Source organism: Centruroides sculpturatus, unplaced genomic scaffold (genome assembly GCF_000671375.1).
Source record: "Centruroides sculpturatus isolate CEXI.00-Female unplaced genomic scaffold, Cexi_2.0 scaffold786, whole genome shotgun sequence".
In the NCBI taxonomy this organism is placed as follows: domain Eukaryota; kingdom Metazoa; phylum Arthropoda; class Arachnida; order Scorpiones; family Buthidae; genus Centruroides; species Centruroides sculpturatus.
Genome location: NW_019384997.1, coordinates 12,741 through 31,913, shown reverse-complemented (window position 1 = coordinate 31,913; position 19,173 = coordinate 12,741). Strand labels below are relative to the sequence as shown.

At 24.4% G+C, this 19,173-nt stretch overlaps 1 long non-coding RNA gene across 1 annotated transcript in view; it reads right to left on the bottom strand.

Moving 5' to 3' along the window:
• LOC111633140 overlaps positions 1–7,772 on the bottom strand; it is a 71,780-nt gene extending 64,008 nt beyond the window's left edge. Inside the window, exon 1 of the long non-coding RNA XR_002758010.1 lies at positions 7,683–7,772. This is a non-coding gene — a long non-coding RNA (uncharacterized LOC111633140). The remainder of the gene's footprint in view (positions 1–7,682) is intronic.
• Positions 7,773–19,173: the final 11,401 nt, after the last annotated feature.

Genomic DNA, 19,173 nt, shown 5'->3' with positions numbered 1-19,173 from the left:
CTACAATATTTGGCTATGTCTTGGCTACTTTAATATTATTTTTGTTAAATTTTTGCGTGTTTTAGCTGGCAACATGGCTCGACCATTAAAGGGAGACCAGTATTTAAACGAGACTTAATTTTCTAATTATGAGTGGTTGTTTGTTTCGTGAGCAATAAAATAATTTAAAAATAATTTTTAATGATACAATAGCGACGATTATTATTTTAAAAAAAATTTGTTAGGCTTAACATCGATGAAAATTCAACGCGAAGTTGGTTAATAGCGATATACTAATATACTAATTACATGGGATATACTAATATACTATACTAATGTATTTTTTTCATTCTTTTCGGTTATCCGACCTACCCGAGTCCCCAAATGAGTCGGATAATCGATGATCTACTGTAGGATTGAAACTGAATTAAATTTTTAAAAATTGAAATTAAAAATTAAATTGTAGGTCATTTATTGTATATAATATGAAGTAAACATTGAAGACAATTAAATATTAATTGTGGATATCGAATAATCAATCGAATTTAAAATTATTTATGTAATTTATAAACAGAAAGTAGATCTAATTAATAGTACTCATTAGTTTGGAGCTAGATAATAACATCAAGAATTACAAATAAAAAGTCATTTAAATTATTATATCTTTGAATATTTTATAATGATTATTATTGATCTATATGAAGAGTAGATTTTATATAATTTTGTTTAATTTTAATGCTATATATTTTTAATTTTGAGCTATGAAGTTGTTAGTATTTCTAGACTTTAGTTGTAGGTTTCTTGAAGGTAAGCAGGAAAAATATGACTAATAATTTTTCTAGTTTTAATAAAATTAAAATATGTTTTTTAATTCATAAATTACGTTTTATAATTTTAATAAATATTAATTAAAATCGTAATTATAAATTTTATAAATTCAAAGATAGGCTATAAGTCTGAACTTTAAAGTAGAGAACATCATTGAATGTTAATTATTTACAGTTTTTTTAGAAATTAATTTGATTTTTGTTAATTTATATATTTTTAAGATTTAAAATTTCTTGTAAAAATTTTTAATTAATTTATTTTTTAATTATTTACATAATTTTCATTCTCGTTTGTTATATAATCAATCTTACTTTAGATTATAATGCAGTTCATTAATAAGTTCATATGCATAACTTTAATGCATTAATTTCAATATTATGTGCTTAATTACATATATTTGACAATATTTTATGTATTTTCAAGTAATAAATTCATAAGAATTTAGATTTTTTTGAAATTTTTAAAATTTTCTGAATAATTAATAAATAACTAACTATTAGCTGTTTTTCATTAACTTCTTTGTAAATTTTCTAATTATTGCTATAATTATGTAAGAAACAATGTTATAACCAAGTTAAATAGTTCAAAATAAAAAAAGAAGCTGGCAAAAGTTCTTGTAGGACTTTCCTGGCATTCGAAAAAAGGGAAATGCCTTATTTTTGAGTAGGGATGTGATTTTTAAAATAGCATTGTAAATGCTAATAATAACCTATCTGTTTTCAATAAGCTAAAAACTTGTACAAGTAAAATTTTCATTACATCTGACGCCACTGGAGATATGACCCCTGCCCCTTTTTCTTCCCACTTGACTTATAATCTCCAAAATATAATAACATCAATACTTCATATATAGAAATATTTCTATCAAATTTTTGNTAAAAGAAGAGTATATTTTTTTATGAGGTGGATGTAGAGCTATTCTTATTATTATTCACTAGAAATATAATAATAGAAGAGAAATTAGAACTTGAGATTTTGCACAGTTCCGGCTCAAGAACTCAAACTAATGCATTTCTCTTATTTTTAAAATTGCAGTAGAAAGTAATATGTCATATAGCATATTGTAATACATTTAATGTAGTCAAATTTAAGACTTAAAACTATAAAAATTATATAATGTATTAAATGATTAAATATAAGGCTTAAGTAGACTGTATAAATATAAGGATCAACTAGACTGCATAAATATTTAGGATACTTATACAGTATGATTATTTTTTACATATAACATCATTTACAAATACTTATTTTATATATTTGTTATTATAAAAGTGTTCTTTCGTACACTCTGAATAGCTTTCTCTTATATTTTACATGTAAAGTGTACTTTCATGAACAATGTAAAATTGTTCTATGTGGCGTCATTCAACTATCACTAATGTATTATTTCAAAGTTTTTTGATGTTTCTGCCTTCACCTCTTTCTGCTCCTGGAGAAGAAATGAATTCTACTTTCGATCTCTTCCACTCTTTCTATTAAAAAATGTTTAAGCTTAAATTCTACTCAAAATTCTTCTAAAAATAGTTTTGTCCTGTTAAACTAACTGCTGAATATTAATACAAAGAGAAATATTATATAGATAGTTGTTCTTTCACTCATTCTACAAGTGAAATGATATTTTTCTTACGTTTTACATAGTTCATTCACATTCACACATTTTGAGAAAATAAAATCTAAATTACATAAAAAAAACCTTAGTAAAAACTGTGTTAACTATATTTACACACTCACGAAGTGCACATAAACATTGACTATATATAAATAGATCTCTTATGTAAAAGCAAAGCTGCAAATTTAATTTTAGTTTTTTTAATTTAAATATTATTATTATTGATATAAACTTTAAAGAAAATTATTTTAAATTGAATAATTTTAATTTTGTACAAAGTAACGGATTCGTAGATATGCTTTGCAGTGAAGCATTCATATCGTTTTTACTCGATACGCGTACTACTACAATTTTAAACAAGTAATGATCTTATGACTGTTCCAAGTTAAAATTTGGCACACGTACTCTAAAATATTTCAAAATTATTTGAGATTTTTTTTATTTAAATTTTTAGAATATTTAAGGTTGGATATTAGTAGATAATAATTGAAAAATTAATTATTTTTCTTTTACTTTGAGCATTATATTAGCTAATTTAACATACACTGTGCAATAATAATCTTTATATATATATTTATAAAATAGCTTTGAAATAAATCACCTGATATCAGGGAAATTTAGAGTTTTTCTAAGTGTTAAATTTTAAAATTTTAACATCTTGCTTAAAATTCGCCTTAAAAAGTTACGAAAAAATTAATCATAAACTAATTTTGATTTTTAAAATTAAGAATAAAATATTTCATTTAAATTAATTTAAAATATAATTATCTAATTTCTCACTTAATGTATGTGAATAGGCCAATTAAATGAATAATTTTGTTTTTTAAATGAACTAGATAATAAACGTTTATCATAAATTATTTATTCAAATAAACCCACATTTATGATACAAAGTTTAAACTTTTTTAGTTATGCATAGCTTACTATACTGTATTCATATTGAGCATTTATAAATATAACTTATTATAGATTTGGTCATGTTTTAATCAAATGTATATTGTGACAATTAGAAATGATTTTTCATCATATTCGTTATTTAATTTTTAAATTTTAATAAAATACAATGATTTTATCATAAAAACTATAACTAAAAATAATTTAGAAGTCAATGCTCTTAATGAACACATACACACGATTAAAATGCTCCTTATACATTGTGTATAGCTCATAGTAACCTCCCTCTGTTAATTATAATACAATATTTATATATAATTTCCAAAAAAATTAAAGAATGAATTATATTTCCTATGAGAAAAAATGTAATTTGTGTGTAAATATAAGATAATTAAGCAAGGATGTAAGTTCAATTTGGGATGACTTTCTCGATGTGTTCTATGTAATATTTTGACGCCTATATTTTTCTAAGCTTTGTAAATATGTATTAATGGCAGCATGTAAGATTTTTTTATATAATTCTGTTCATTTCTAATCTAAATTGATGATAACAATTACTAGAATTAATGCTAACTGCCATATTAGTATATAAAATTACTTAGAAAGTTATATTTTTGTATGACCACTTTAATTAAGTAGACAAGGTCATTAAACACATTAATTCTAATTAGAAACGGTCTTAAAATCATTTCTATTTTGTATTATGTATATTTTACGAAGAGTTTTTGATCTAATTATAAAACTTTGTTTAAATACAGAGTCATTCAGTACAAGAAATAAGCATTATAATTCTGATATATGCGTTTATATTTGATGAAATAATATAAAAGTTAACATATAAAATACAAGAACAAGAGTTAAAGAAAAAATTCTAGATGAAGATTAGTTGATACTTGATCAATCATAAAAAAAACTGATATTATCTCTTCAAAAACCTGATCTATAAACGTATTTTTCACACGTTTCAATATACAAAAACACTATAAAATATATTTTTCGATAGGTTTAGTATCTATATTTTTACATAATAAAAACTCTAAATGTATTTTTATTAACCTAGTTCTTGATAAAATATTTGCGTTTACCTCACATCATTTATCCTTTGTTTCACTTATCACATTCTTCTTTCTTAGGATTTCGCAAAACTTTTCTATACAACATTCCCAGTTTGTTTTTATTCTAAATGTGTGAAAATTCGGGAGACTAAACTTAAGTTTGTCTAATTGTAGAATTCAGTGTTCATATATAACGTATCTAATTCAATGAGAAGATAGAAAATACATAGATCAGTGCATAAATATTGTGTGTTAATGAACGAATTTCAAGTAAAATATTCAAGAATATAAATTAATGAAAAAGAGATTTTTCCATCCCCTAAATTTAACTGATTATTTAAGACTTTGATGAATTTAAAGGAAATAAACTACTAAAAATTTGCATAAAGTGACATTTTACTCAGCAGGTGTTGCAAATAGGAAAAGTTTTTCCTCGAAGACCAGCATTGGTCTACTAGTTATTTATTTAATTAGGAGACAATGAAATAAATGTCTTTTCTAAACAAAAATTGTCTTTAAAACTAAAGAAATAATTATTATATATCGATATAAAACATGATTTTTATCTGTTCTTTAAGGGGGGAAATGTCTAAAAAATTCAAAAAATAGACGCTTTAAATCAAATATTTTGCTGTAGAAAAGAACACGTTTCGATAAGAACTAAATTATAAACAAAAAGAATTAATATTTGATCAAAATTTCAAAACTAATTACATTATAATAATTTCTTGATGAAAAACGTTAATATTTATTTAAAATTTTTAGAAGACAGTTTAACTCTATTTTTATTGAAAATATATGAATTTATTCATATGTACTGTATATAAAGGCCTATATGGGATACGAGGCGATCCTAACTTAGTTAACTATTGTAAAGACTGACTTGTTATCTTATTTATTACTTACAGCATTATAAAAGTTGTAACGTAATTCGTGTATTATTATAAAAAGTTTTTAATAAAGTTGTTGAATAAAGCAACAATTTAGTTTCATAACGGTTAACTGACGTTTGGACTTCTGTTTTATTTTAATTTCTAAAAAGAATATTTGAGTAAGACGATAATTTATTCCATAAAATGGTTAACTGATTCTTTAGACCATCCCGCATAGCCTGTCTGTACAATTTTACCATAAAAATTACTTGAGCGAGACAGCAATATTTTTAAAAATTTCACAAAGGTTAACTAACTTTTGGGCCATCTTATATTAAAAGACAAGATAAAGATTTTTGTTATTTATATATTTTTTGGATGGCAACGACCTATCTTCTAACAAATTTTAATTCTCGATCAATAAGTCGTTGCTTCAAGGAGCTTGAGGCAAATAATTGAGGACAAAAGACCGAAATGTACCGCTGTAACGAGCAGGTGTTTTTTTTAGATTTTTATTATTGAGCCAAGCTCAATATGTAGGTTGTTGAATATTACAGGATAAGATCACACCTGCTTCACCTTTAAATTATCCAATATATTTTGGAATTTATTAGTTCATTGACAGACGATTTCAAGGGGGGTAGAAAAAAGAATAAGCTAATAAATCTTCTTTGACTACAATTAGTTTGAAGATAATTTGTCAGAAATTGTTTCCTACATTAAAGATTCTATTAGATATATATACATTTACATATATAAACTATGTTATTTCTGTCTATCAAAACTCCATTATAACTTGTTTATTTTATTTATAATTAATTTTTAAATTGATTATTTATATAAATTTTTTAATATTGAAAGCATGAAGAATGATTTGTAATTAAAAAAATAATTTAGTAATTATTTGGCCTATTTAGGAACATTTAAATAAACGTTTTGCGTAAGTTTTATATTGAAATATGTCGAATTATGAAATAATATGTTCTATTTTATAATGATAATATGAGTATATTATTGCAGAATTTGCTTGTGTATATGTCTACCTCTCCTGGATTTTTTTGGATGAACAAGACAGCAATTAAGACTGTACAAATGTCAACTGACTTTTTGTCTACCTCTGTAATATATCTGTTAGATTTCTACCGTAAAATATTTGAATAATGCCTACTTGCTTAATTACTTCTATAGGTGTAAGGTTTATTTTAAAATTTATAAGTAGGGCTCTTCACATAGCGAGAGACCTGAGCCACTAACCTATTTGAAGTTTCTGTTATATTAAGAAATTAACATTATACTTTTTAAATAATAAAATTTGATAAAAATATATATCGGATTTTCTTCTTAATATACAAGAAATGCAGTGGAATGATTCATTTGTAATAAATGTTTTTGAATCTTCGTAAAATGTGAGCCTTAGCCAAATGAGCTTGTTGGTTCTCCTGTAATAGGACCTGCTTATAATCCTAGGAGATAAACAGGAAGTTTCGCTTGTTCATGAACTAAAAATTAGTAAAATTTGCTTTCCATTTAAGGGCCATTTAACCCTGCTTATAAGGTTTAATTTAAACTTATAAACAGGGTCGCTCTCGTCTCTGAGAGACTAATTACTATTTTGAAACCACGTAAATATTAGGCCTGAGTCAAATAATCTGTAGGCCCCACGATAGAGCCTGCTTATAAATCTAGAAGTCTGTAAATCAATTTTTACATGTTCGTGAACTAAAAACAGTAAAATTTATTTCCTATTTCGAGGCATTTAATAATTTGCAAATGGTCTTGTAGGCCAAGCAAGTAATGAATTATTTTAAAACTTTTAATGATTTTTTCCTTCTGAAAATTAATAATAGAATATAATAAAACATTAGTATGCAAAATACGTAAAAATCATTTGATTAATTGAAAGTTTATTTTGAGTTTTTGTTTTTTAATTATAATAATCATNTATTTATATAAAAATACGATCTAATATAATTAATTTTTAAAAAATATAATTTGATTAAAATTGAAATTCGCGTTGAAGAATTAAGTCTCTGTTTTCATTTTTTGATTTTAAAAAAGTTAATTTTTTTAGAAATGAAATTCTTTCGGTTTACGTCATAAAAAAATCACAAAAATTCCAGAAAAACGAATTTATTTTCCAAAAACACACACGATCAAACACAATATTTGAACAAGTTTCTTTCGCTTCGACGGCGATTCGGGGGTGCTCCTATAATAATCACACTGTACTTACTGTACGTGTATACGCAATGACGTCACCAAACGGAGTAAATCATCTTAAGATTAACTATGTTAAGTAACAGACAATCTTCGTGAATTAATTTTAAAATATTCTTAAATTTCCACAAAATTAAAAAAAAACACTTCACAATTCTCTTAACTATCGACGAATTACATTTTGGTAATGCCCCTTCAACCCTTTCGTTCCGCCTGGTCATGACTCACCTCTGGGCTTCCGAACACATCTGGCTAGTCTAGGAAGTGGTAAAAACATCGTCTGTCTACTGTCTTGGTTTCTACATAAATATTTTTCGCCATTATATAAGAATTACACGTGTTCTGCATAAAAATTCACATACTTATATACTCACGTACTTTATATATACATATATATTTAATGCGCCTGTAATCTTTAAAATTTAATACATTTATTTCAAATAAATTCAAAGTTTTGCGTATTTTTTTTTAAATTTAATTATAACCAATAATAATAATAATTGACACATTTCTTTCCATATACAGTAATAATAGATTACTGGATGAATCCATTATTTATTGCGGGTATACACGAATGAAGTTTTTAGTTATTGAGTGATTGGTTTCACTCGTGACACGAGGAATATCCTGCGAAAACAGCTGCCATAATTCTCTTTAGTACGTCATACAAGAATACGATACGTAATGAAGTTACGCGCGTGATGTATTGTTCGTTATAAGTACAGTACAGTACGTTTGTTTTTTCGTATTGTCTAGTAGCTTGCTAAAAAATCGAATTTTTGCGTTCTTTTCGAATGATTTTCTACATAAAAAAACAAAAAACTAAATGAGCAAATGATATAAATTATTAATAATTAATATCTCTTATTTTTAAATCTGATGAAATATGCAATTTTTCGATATGATTTATTTATGTCTAAGTTGATTTTACTCTTAAAAAAACTGTTTTGCATTTTCTGTAGGATAAAAATGAAAAACCTAATACTCTTTAGAGTAATTCACTTTTTCGAAATACTTTTTTAAAAGTAAATATGCGCTAAATAAAACAAATGTTCTTTATTTGGTTACTTTTTGTAGTTTATTTATCATCAGAAACACTTTGTATTAGTTATAGAAGAATGTAAAATATGTAAATGATTTGATGATTAAATGTTAATGATGATTGAGTATCATTAAATGCCAATCAGCAGAAAATCGTTGAAGATAATTGAATTTATATCATCTTAAATTACATAACTGAAACGTTTAGATAATATTTAATTTTTAATTACTTTGTTCTTATTTTAGCAAAATGCCAAATTAAGTTTTTATCACGTAAGTTTATAATAAAAAATGAATTATTTTATTAAAAAGTAAATAATATTAATAGATTTGATTTAATTTAATTATTTACATGTAAATTTTAATTTTTCAGCTTCTAAACAGGTTATTTAAGCATAAAATATCTTAAATTTATACGCGTCATATCATCTTTACGGCCATTTTAAATAGTAAAAATAGACATTGGCCTACATTTAAGCTTCGAAATTATAGTTATTTATTCATTTTATTTAATCTTATAACCACTCGGTTTATACTATATTCAAAATTACAAAGCATAGTGGATCTTGTAACGTAATGCATAGCCTGATGCTTTTGGTTCAGTGATGATTATCCAATAAAAATAATAAATGATTATTTTATATAAGGCCTAAATATATATACACACACATCATCGAAATATAATTTATTTTATACCAAAATAACTTTGATTTTTTCACTTTAATGGTTTAAAAGTAATTTTAATTTATTTAAAAAATTAAATTCCCAATGTCTTTAAACAAATGGTTTAATAGAGTTTATTTATACTAAATTATTTATTAAACTATCCTAATGATTATATTATTTTCTTGGTTTTTGGTGTGATTTTCTGTTAAAGTATATAATTTTGTTAGCAATATTTAAAAATAGATAACTTAAAAAATTATTAATCACGTCACTAATTGAAAGTAGTGAAGTTTTGTTGTCGAAAAATTACAAATTAATGTTTCCATTTTCAATTGTAGCAAAAACAATCTAGAGAGTGTCTATTTTTAGAGAAACTTTTCGCAAAGTAAAGATAAATTCTATGGTGACGTCTACAGAATTTTTCTCTCTGTAAATTCCTAGTAAATAGTCTAGAAAATCTTTACTTGAAACTCTGTATACGATACTAGTAAAAGTAGAGATTCTCTACAAAATAATGATTATATCGTATAAAGATTCAGAGTAGAGATTCTCATAGAAATAAACTATAGAAGATAGACCCTTAGAGAGATTCTTCAAAGAATGGCTATTCTCCTGGAGAGAGACGACAGATTCTTGTAGTGTCTGTAAGAGTCAAGACATTACTAAATTCCAGGGCTTAAAGATAGAGAAGACAGAGAGAGAAATTTCAGAGAGAAGAAGAGAGTGTAATGAGATTAACTCTCCTTCTTCCTGACTTTGTAAAGAAACTATCTTTTATAGAGTCTCCTTATGAGAATGGAAACATTAGAAAATTCCTGGAAAATTGTAATTCTGACAGACTTTGTGTGTTAATTTAGTTTGTTTTCAAGTTTTTAAAAAATGGAAGATAAATGTTTAGATATTAAAAATCAGTTATATACTGATATTCAATTATTAGAGAGGTTGCATAGGCCAAAATATGTAGCTTATAAAGATGAAATACAAATTATGAAGACAATAGATGTAAATAATACAAAAAACATATAGGCATAATAAGTTGTATTATTCTTTATTATTTTTTTTATTTTTATCATGTATAAGCAATTATAATTAACTAAAGATCAGATTTAATTTATAAAATTGCATTTATATATTTAAATAATAGTAAAATTTCTGAAGCAATCTTAATTCTTCGTTCTAGAATCATGGCTAGGTCTAAATGGCTTGACTTCTGAAATGAGTTTCTTAAATTTAACAAAGAAAAAAAAAANTATATATATATATATATTTTTTTTTTATTATGTTAAAGCGGATGTATAGATATCATTATTATTATTAAACGGCAAATAAAAATTCCACTACTGAATAAATCTAAAAAATATATACAGTATATAATTTCTCTTCCAGAAAAAATGAGAATAATATTACAAACATTTACAATTTATAAATGATAGCCCATAATCTTTTCACTATTGTTTTAAGTTACATATAGTCTACTGGAAATTTAATCAAATTAGATTACAAAATATATTCTAGTTAATAATAAAATACATATTTTTAAAATAATTACATAGTATCTTTTAACGATAATACCATGACTGTTCATATTCTTATTCGTAGTTTTCTAATGTTTTCTAGCTTCAGCTCTTGGTGTTTCCAGAAAAGAGAGAAAGAATATTTTTTCTCTCGCACTCTTTTTGTATAAAAGAATGCATTTTACACTAAATTCTACTCCAAATTTAAAGAAACGTATTATTTCTCTGACAAAAAAATCACCGCTAAATAAAAAAATAAGAATTTATCTACTTAAGGCTGAACTAAATGGCATATTCAAGGCAAATTTAAAAATATGCTTTACTCGTAATCTTTTAGATGTATAAGTCTTTTTACATCTATCTACAAAAAGTTTACACATAACTCTATTATTCGTTATGATCTTTAGTGGTGATATATGCACACACAACGAATTATAATGAAATATATAGAAAAATTAGACCAAATAGATTAATTACTTATGTAAAAGTTCAAGTTTTAGTTACAATATCTAAATATGTCAACAATAAACTACAGAAATATAGCCTATAAAAGAAGAGTATATTTTTTTATGAGGTGGATGTAGAGCTATTCTTATTATTATTCACTAGAAATATAATAATAGAAGAGAAATTAGAACTTGAGATTTTGCACAGTTCCGGCTCAAGAACTCAAACTAATGCATTTCTCTTATTTTTAAAATTGCAGTAGAAAGTAATATGTCATATAGCATATTGTAATACATTTAATGTAGTCAAATTTAAGACTTAAAACTATAAAAATTATATAATGTATTAAATGATTAAATATAAGGCTTAAGTAGACTGTATAAATATAAGGATCAACTAGACTGCATAAATATTTAGGATACTTATACAGTATGATTATTTTTTACATATAACATCATTTACAAATACTTATTTTATATATTTGTTATTATAAAAGTGTTCTTTCGTACACTCTGAATAGCTTTCTCTTATATTTTACATGTAAAGTGTACTTTCATGAACAATGTAAAATTGTTCTATGTGGCGTCATTCAACTATCACTAATGTATTATTTCAAAGTTTTTTGATGTTTCTGCCTTCACCTCTTTCTGCTCCTGGAGAAGAAATGAATTCTACTTTCGATCTCTTCCACTCTTTCTATTAAAAAATGTTTAAGCTTAAATTCTACTCAAAATTCTTCTAAAAATAGTTTTGTCCTGTTAAACTAACTGCTGAATATTAATACAAAGAGAAATATTATATAGATAGTTGTTCTTTCACTCATTCTACAAGTGAAATGATATTTTTCTTACGTTTTACATAGTTCATTCACATTCACACATTTTGAGAAAATAAAATCTAAATTACATAAAAAAAACCTTAGTAAAAACTGTGTTAACTATATTTACACACTCACGAAGTGCACATAAACATTGACTATATATAAATAGATCTCTTATGTAAAAGCAAAGCTGCAAATTTAATTTTAGTTTTTTTAATTTAAATATTATTATTATTGATATAAACTTTAAAGAAAATTATTTTAAATTGAATAATTTTAATTTTGTACAAAGTAACGGATTCGTAGATATGCTTTGCAGTGAAGCATTCATATCGTTTTTACTCGATACGCGTACTACTACAATTTTAAACAAGTAATGATCTTATGACTGTTCCAAGTTAAAATTTGGCACACGTACTCTAAAATATTTCAAAATTATTTGAGATTTTTTTTATTTAAATTTTTAGAATATTTAAGGTTGGATATTAGTAGATAATAATTGAAAAATTAATTATTTTTCTTTTACTTTGAGCATTATATTAGCTAATTTAACATACACTGTGCAATAATAATCTTTATATATATATTTATAAAATAGCTTTGAAATAAATCACCTGATATCAGGGAAATTTAGAGTTTTTCTAAGTGTTAAATTTTAAAATTTTAACATCTTGCTTAAAATTCGCCTTAAAAAGTTACGAAAAAATTAATCATAAACTAATTTTGATTTTTAAAATTAAGAATAAAATATTTCATTTAAATTAATTTAAAATATAATTATCTAATTTCTCACTTAATGTATGTGAATAGGCCAATTAAATGAATAATTTTGTTTTTTAAATGAACTAGATAATAAACGTTTATCATAAATTATTTATTCAAATAAACCCACATTTATGATACAAAGTTTAAACTTTTTTAGTTATGCATAGCTTACTATACTGTATTCATATTGAGCATTTATAAATATAACTTATTATAGATTTGGTCATGTTTTAATCAAATGTATATTGTGACAATTAGAAATGATTTTTCATCATATTCGTTATTTAATTTTTAAATTTTAATAAAATACAATGATTTTATCATAAAAACTATAACTAAAAATAATTTAGAAGTCAATGCTCTTAATGAACACATACACACGATTAAAATGCTCCTTATACATTGTGTATAGCTCATAGTAACCTCCCTCTGTTAATTATAATACAATATTTATATATAATTTCCAAAAAAATTAAAGAATGAATTATATTTCCTATGAGAAAAAATGTAATTTGTGTGTAAATATAAGATAATTAAGCAAGGATGTAAGTTCAATTTGGGATGACTTTCTCGATGTGTTCTATGTAATATTTTGACGCCTATATTTTTCTAAGCTTTGTAAATATGTATTAATGGCAGCATGTAAGATTTTTTTATATAATTCTGTTCATTTCTAATCTAAATTGATGATAACAATTACTAGAATTAATGCTAACTGCCATATTAGTATATAAAATTACTTAGAAAGTTATATTTTTGTATGACCACTTTAATTAAGTAGACAAGGTCATTAAACACATTAATTCTAATTAGAAACGGTCTTAAAATCATTTCTATTTTGTATTATGTATATTTTACGAAGAGTTTTTGATCTAATTATAAAACTTTGTTTAAATACAGAGTCATTCAGTACAAGAAATAAGCATTATAATTCTGATATATGCGTTTATATTTGATGAAATAATATAAAAGTTAACATATAAAATACAAGAACAAGAGTTAAAGAAAAAATTCTAGATGAAGATTAGTTGATACTTGATCAATCATAAAAAAAACTGATATTATCTCTTCAAAAACCTGATCTATAAACGTATTTTTCACACGTTTCAATATACAAAAACACTATAAAATATATTTTTCGATAGGTTTAGTATCTATATTTTTACATAATAAAAACTCTAAATGTATTTTTATTAACCTAGTTCTTGATAAAATATTTGCGTTTACCTCACATCATTTATCCTTTGTTTCACTTATCACATTCTTCTTTCTTAGGATTTCGCAAAACTTTTCTATACAACATTCCCAGTTTGTTTTTATTCTAAATGTGTGAAAATTCGGGAGACTAAACTTAAGTTTGTCTAATTGTAGAATTCAGTGTTCATATATAACGTATCTAATTCAATGAGAAGATAGAAAATACATAGATCAGTGCATAAATATTGTGTGTTAATGAACGAATTTCAAGTAAAATATTCAAGAATATAAATTAATGAAAAAGAGATTTTTCCATCCCCTAAATTTAACTGATTATTTAAGACTTTGATGAATTTAAAGGAAATAAACTACTAAAAATTTGCATAAAGTGACATTTTACTCAGCAGGTGTTGCAAATAGGAAAAGTTTTTCCTCGAAGACCAGCATTGGTCTACTAGTTATTTATTTAATTAGGAGACAATGAAATAAATGTCTTTTCTAAACAAAAATTGTCTTTAAAACTAAAGAAATAATTATTATATATCGATATAAAACATGATTTTTATCTGTTCTTTAAGGGGGGAAATGTCTAAAAAATTCAAAAAATAGACGCTTTAAATCAAATATTTTGCTGTAGAAAAGAACACGTTTCGATAAGAACTAAATTATAAACAAAAAGAATTAATATTTGATCAAAATTTCAAAACTAATTACATTATAATAATTTCTTGACGAAAAACGTTAATATTTATTTAAAATTTTTAGAAGACAGTTTAACTCTATTTTTATTGAAAATATATGAATTTATTCATATGTACTGTATATAAAGGCCTATATGGGATACGAGGCGATCCTAACTTAGTTAACTATTGTAAAGACTGACTTGTTATCTTATTTATTACTTACAGCATTATAAAAGTTGTAACGTAATTCGTGTATTATTATAAAAAGTTTTTAATAAAGTTGTTGAATAAAGCAACAATTTAGTTTCATAACGGTTAACTGACGTTTGGACTTCTGTTTTATTTTAATTTCTAAAAAGAATATTTGAGTAAGACGATAATTTATTCCATAAAATGGTTAACTGATTCTTTAGACCATCCCGCATAGCCTGTCTGTACAATTTTACCATAAAAATTACTTGAGCGAGACAGCAATATTTTTAAAAATTTCACAAAGGTTAACTAACTTTTGGGCCATCTTATATTAAAAGACAAGATAAAGATTTTTGTTATTTATATATTTTTTGGATGGCAACGACCTATCTTCTAACAAATTTTAATTCTCGATCAATAAGTCGTTGCTTCAAGGAGCTTGAGGCAAATAATTGAGGACAAAAGACCGAAATGTACCGCTGTAACGAGCAGGTGTTTTTTTTAGATTTTTATTATTGAGCCAAGCTCAATATGTAGGTTGTTGAATATTACAGGATAAGATCACACCTGCTTCACCTTTAAATTATCCAATATATTTTGGAATTTATTAGTTCATTGACAGACGATTTCAAGGGGGGTAGAAAAAAGAATAAGCTAATAAATCTTCTTTGACTACAATTAGTTTGAAGATAATTTGTCAGAAATTGTTTCCTACATTAAAGATTCTATTAGATATATATACATTTACATATATAAACTATGTTATTTCTGTCTATCAAAACTCCATTATAACTTGTTTATTTTATTTATAATTAATTTTTAAATTGATTATTTATATAAATTTTTTAATATTGAAAGCATGAAGAATGATTTGTAATTAAAAAAATAATTTAGTAATTATTTGGCCTATTTAGGAACATTTAAATAAACGTTTTGCGTAAGTTTTATATTGAAATATGTCGAATTATGAAATAATATGTTCTATTTTATAATGATAATATGAGTATATTATTGCAGAATTTGCTTGTGTATATGTCTACCTCTCCTGGATTTTTTTGGATGAACAAGACAGCAATTAAGACTGTACAAATGTCAACTGACTTTTTGTCTACCTCTGTAATATATCTGTTAGATTTCTACCGTAAAATATTTGAATAATGCCTACTTGCTTAATTACTTCTATAGGTGTAAGGTTTATTTTAAAATTTATAAGTAGGGCTCTTCACATAGCGAGAGACCTGAGCCACTAACCTATTTGAAGTTTCTGTTATATTAAGAAATTAACATTATACTTTTTAAATAATAAAATTTGATAAAAATATATATCGGATTTTCTTCTTAATATACAAGAAATGCAGTGGAATGATTCATTTGTAATAAATGTTTTTGAATCTTCGTAAAATGTGAGCCTTAGCCAAATGAGCTTGTTGGTTCTCCTGTAATAGGACCTGCTTATAATCCTAGGAGATAAACAGGAAGTTTCGCTTGTTCATGAACTAAAAATTAGTAAAATTTGCTTTCCATTTAAGGGCCATTTAACCCTGCTTATAAGGTTTAATTTAAACTTATAAACAGGGTCGCTCTCGTCTCTGAGAGACTAATTACTATTTTGAAACCACGTAAATATTAGGCCTGAGTCAAATAATCTGTAGGCCCCACGATAGAGCCTGCTTATAAATCTAGAAGTCTGTAAATCAATTTTTACATGTTCGTGAACTAAAAACAGTAAAATTTATTTCCTATTTCGAGGCATTTAATAATTTGCAAATGGTCTTGTAGGCCAAGCAAGTAATGAATTATTTTAAAACTTTTAATGATTTTTTCCTTCTGAAAATTAATAATAGAATATAATAAAACATTAGTATGCAAAATACGTAAAAATCATTTGATTAATTGAAAGTTTATTTTGAGTTTTTGTTTTTTAATTATAATAATCATCATCCAATTTTATAACTTAAAGTATTGTTTTTGATTTTTTAAGATTTCATAAATCACTCATTTTATATAAAAATTGTCAAATTATTTGAATTTTAATTACCTTAAAAAGTTTAAAAACTGTTATTACACATTAAATTTTATTACATTGCTGCGGCGGTATTACGCTTAATCATACAAGTTTGTCAGATTTTTATATAAAAAATATATTTTTTTAAATACTAATTAAAATTTCCTATAAGAGCTTTAAAACATTTCAATAAAATAGAAAATTTTATAAAGGAAAAATATAATGATTCAAATAAATCTGAAGAATTTAGATGAAGAAGAAAGTCTTTAAATTGCCTTCATTAAAAGGATTTTTATTTGAAGAATAAAGATTTAAAAAATCAGCCATTTTTTTAAAATAGAACTTGCAAATTATTCGTCCCTTAATGAAAAGAAATATACCTAACCTATACACATATATTTTTCTTCCTTAAGTGTACTTATACAGAGTATAAAATATATTCATATTAAGCAAGCTATATAACAAAGAAATATGTGTATAATATATACATATTCATACAATAAAATGAAATATATAACTTATACAATATTATGAATTTATTCTTATATAATTTGTCTGATTGTTCGTCGAATTGCGCCATTTTATATAAGATTTAAACTTTTAAGCATATAGGTAATTTTTTGCAAATTTCGTATGTTATAGATAAGGAAATTTTGTTTTATAAAATGAGTAAATATAGATTTTTGGGGTTTTTTTTCTTAATTACTCCTAATTTATTGATTAAACAGTATTTAAATTTATTTTTAAATAAATGGGGAATATTCATAAGATTAACTGATAAAATAATATAATTTTATCAATAAATATTAATTAATTTAGATATGGTAGCGTATAAACACAGAAATTTTACAAACGAAAGAGTTAATTTTTATTAAAATATGTTAAACAGCTTGATTTTATTTCTAAATTTTTAATTATTAAATTTAAATATAATTAAAATGCTTTAAAATTAATTTATATAGGCCTACAGGTATACATTTAAATTCCTTTCTAAATGATAAATTAAGCAGGATTATATTATAAAATTTATCTTAAAGAATGCATCATTTGGCATCAGTTAAATTGACTTATAAGTTAAACAAAAAATATAAAATTATTGACTGTTTAAATTGTAATTTATAGGAAAATGATAATTTGTTTAAAATGCCAAAAATTTAAACATTTCGAAAATAAAACGAAAGTAGGAACTATCCAAGTTGTCGACTGGAAGGTGACTGACATTGGAATACAGTTGTGTGTATGTGTGTGTGTGTGCGTGTGTTTATCTTTGTGTCTATCTAAACTAAATAAGTGCAATGTTTGACCACTGTCTGGATTCAGTTTAAAATTACTGACCTGTCATCTGCTTTCGTCTGCAACGGATTATTCTAGATAAAAATAGACAAGCAATATCAGATACAACTCTTTGATTCTATATAATTAAGGATCATCTTTTTTCCGATATGATAATGGAAAAGTATACGAATGTTATTGCTAAAGAGAAGCTTTTATTCTACAGAAATCGAATTTCTCTACTGTTAATAATTTAANTTAGATTACAAAATATATTCTAGTTAATAATAAAATACATATTTTTAAAATAATTACATAGTATCTTTTAACGATAATACCATGACTGTTCATATTCTTATTCGTAGTTTTCTAATGTTTTCTAGCTTCAGCTCTTGGTGTTTCCAGAAAAGAGAGAAAGAATATTTTTTCTCTCGCACTCTTTTTGTATAAAAGAATGCATTTTACACTAAATTCTACTCCAAATTTAAAGAAACGTATTATTTCTCTGACAAAAAAATCACCGCTAAATAAAAAAATAAGAATTTATCTACTTAAGGCTGAACTAAATGGCATATTCAAGGCAAATTTAAAAATATGCTTTACTCGTAATCTTTTAGATGTATAAGTCTTTTTACATCTATCTACAAAAAGTTTACACATAACTCTATTATTCGTTATGATCTTTAGTGGTGATATATGCACACACAACGAATTATAATGAAATATATAGAAAAATTAGACCAAATAGATTAATTACTTATGTAAAAGTTCAAGTTTTAGTTACAATATCTAAATATGTCAACAATAAACTACAGAAATATAGCCTATAAAAGAAGAGTATATTTTTTTATGAGGTGGATGTAGAGCTATTCTNTTTGTGTCTATCTAAACTAAATAAGTGCAATGTTTGACCACTGTCTGGATTCAGTTTAAAATTACTGACCTGTCATCTGCTTTCGTCTGCAACGGATTATTCTAGATAAAAATAGACAAGCAATATCAGATACAACTCTTTGATTCTATATAATTAAGGATCATCTTTTTTCCGATATGATAATGGAAAAGTATACGAATGTTATTGCTAAAGAGAAGCTTTTATTCTACAGAAATCGAATTT